Here is a 2,500-nt window from a genome sequence, read left to right as displayed (position 1 = left end):
AGTTTCTTTTCCTCCGCTTAGTAATATGCTTAAATTCAGCGGGTAGCCTCGTCCGACCTCAGGCCGAAAGTAAGGACCGGGACTATTCTTCCCGTTCCGCGCTCGCCGTCGGCGCCGCGCGCCGCCGCGCACCTCGATTCCCGCCCTTGAGCCGCCAGCCGTTGGCCTCTTCGAGGTCGACTCGCCGCCGCCGCGCGGGATTCTGGTCGCGATCGTCGCGCATCGTGCCGTGCTGTCTTGAGCGGGACGGGCGCTCGCGCGTCCGACGCCGCAGCAGCCGCGCGGAGAAATCCCCGCGCGGAACGTTTGCAACGCGACCCTGAGGCGGGCGCGGCCCCGGGATTGACCCGAGGCCGCAATTTGCGTTCAGAACGTCGATGCTCAATGTGTCCTGCAATTCACACTAATTCACGCAGCTAGCTGCGTCCTTCATCGACTCACGAGCCGAGTGATCCACCGCCAAGAGCCATCCACGATTGTTTCGCTCGCACAGTGCCTCGCACTAAAGGGTGACAAAATATACCGCGCCGAGCGGTCGGCCAGGCCGACGCTTGAAGCCGGAGCGCGCGGCACCGCGGCACTCGACGCGCAAACATTACCGGGTGACCGAATCGCCGGCCGGCGCGCCGCTCCTCGCGGGTCGGGCGCCGGGTAGCAAAAACTTTTTCTCTCGCTTGTCCGAGTTTCGCGTTCGCCGAAGCGTTTGCGAGACCGTTAATGATCCTTCCGCAGGTTCACCTACGGAAACCTTGTTACGACTTTTACTTCCTCTAAATGATCAAGTTAGATCGTCTTCTCGGACGCCGGCTCGACCGTTGCCGGCCGCGCCAGGTCCAATCGGAGGACCTCACTAAACCATTCAATCGGTAGTAGCGACGGGCGGTGTGTACAAAGGGCAGGGACGTAATCAACGCGAGCTAATGACTCGCGCTTACTGGGAATTCCTCGTTCAAGGGAAATAATTGCAATTCCCTATCCCTAGCACGACCGGGGTTCAGCGGGTTACCCAGACCTGTCGGCCAAGGCGAGCACATGCTGATCCGGTCAGTGTAGCGCGCGTGCGGCCCCGAACATCTAAGGGCATCACAGACCTGTTATTGCTCAATCTCGTGTGGCTAAACGCCACTAGTCCCTCTAAGAAGTTAGACGCCGACCGATTGGGTCGCGTAACTAGTTAGCAAGCCAGAGTCTCGTTCGTTATCGGAATTAACCAGACAAATCGCTCCACCAACTAAGAACGGCCATGCACCACCACCCACAGAATCAAGAAAGAGCTCTCAATCTGTCAATCCTCACTGTGTCCGGGCCGGGTGAGATTTCCCGTGTTGAGTCAAATTAAGCCGCAGGCTCCACTCCTGGTGGTGCCCTTCCGTCAATTCCTTTAAGTTTCAGCTTTGCAACCATACTTCCCCCGGAACCCAAAGACTTTGGTTTCCCGCAAGCTGCCGGAGAGGTCGTAAAACTAACGCCCCCCGATCGCTAGTTGGCATCGTTTATAGTCAGAACTAGGACGGTATCTGATCGTCTTCGAACCTCTGACTTTCGCTCTTGATTAAAGAAAACATTCTTGGCAAATGCTTTCGCAGTCGTTCGTCTTGCGCCGATCCAAGAATTTCACCTCTAACGGCACAGTACGAATGCCCCCGTCTGTCCCTCTTAATCATTACCTCGCGCTCCGAAAACCAACAAAATAGAACCGAGGTCCTATTCCATTATTCCATGCACCATTATTCAGGCGAATCGCCTGCTTTGAACACTCTAATTTTTTCAAAGTAAACGTTCCGGCCGCCGCCGACACTCAGTCAAGGGCACCGGCGGAGAACCGGAGGTGAGGCCAGGACGGCCAGTACACGCCTTGCGACGGACCGGCCGCCTGCGCCCAAAATCCAACTACGAGCTTTTTAACCGCAACAACTTAAATATACACTTTTGGAGCTGGAATTACCGCGGCTGCTGGCACCAGACTTGCCCTCCAATGGATACTCGTTAAAGGTTTTAAAGTGTACTCATTCCAATTACAGGGCCTCGTTTAGAGTCCTGTATTGTTATTTTTCGTCACTACCTCCCCGCGTCGGGAATGGGTAATTTGCGCGCCTGCTGCCTTCCTTGGATGTGGTAGCCGTTTCTCAGGCTCCCTCTCCGGAATCGAACCCTGATTCTCCGTTACCCGTAAGAACCTCGGTAGGCCAGTACCGTACCGACGAAAGTTGATAGGGCAGACACTTGAATGATCCGTCGCCGGTGCGAGACCGTGCGATCCGCAAAGTTATCCAGAGTCACCAAAGGTTGCGGGCCGAAGCCCGGTCGGTTTTTGGTCTGATAAAAGCACGCCTCCCGCGAGGTCGGCGCTTCACGCATGTATTAGCTCTAGCATTTCCACAGTTAACCACGTAAAACGTACGATCAAATGAACCATAACTGATTTAATGAGCCATTCGCAGTTTCACTGTACGAGAGCTCGTACTTAGACTTGCATGGCTTAATCTTTGAGACAAGCATA

At 55.3% G+C, this 2,500-nt stretch overlaps 2 non-coding genes and 1 pseudogene across 2 annotated transcripts in view; all 3 read right to left on the bottom strand.

Moving 5' to 3' along the window:
- LOC146142696 (large subunit ribosomal RNA) overlaps positions 1 to 66 on the bottom strand; it is a 3,679-nt pseudogene extending 3,613 nt beyond the window's left edge.
- Positions 67 to 314: 248 nt separating this feature from the next.
- On the bottom strand, positions 315 to 468 carry LOC146142695 (5.8S ribosomal RNA). The gene has a single exon (XR_014499832.1). It is a non-coding gene; the product is annotated as a 5.8S ribosomal RNA (ribosomal RNA).
- A 247-nt stretch (positions 469 to 715) lies between these two features.
- LOC146142694 (small subunit ribosomal RNA) overlaps positions 716 to 2,500 on the bottom strand; it is a 1,811-nt gene continuing 26 nt past the window's right edge. Inside the window, exon 1 of the ribosomal RNA XR_014500177.1 lies at positions 716 to 2,500. This exon is cut by the window's right edge and continues 26 nt beyond it. This is a non-coding gene — a ribosomal RNA (small subunit ribosomal RNA).

This window comes from Ascidiella aspersa, chromosome 5, assembly GCF_963924565.1.
Source record: "Ascidiella aspersa chromosome 5, kaAscAspe10.2, whole genome shotgun sequence".
Lineage (NCBI taxonomy): Eukaryota > Metazoa > Chordata > Ascidiacea > Phlebobranchia > Ascidiidae > Ascidiella > Ascidiella aspersa.
This window is presented reverse-complemented; position numbering and strand designations above follow the sequence as displayed.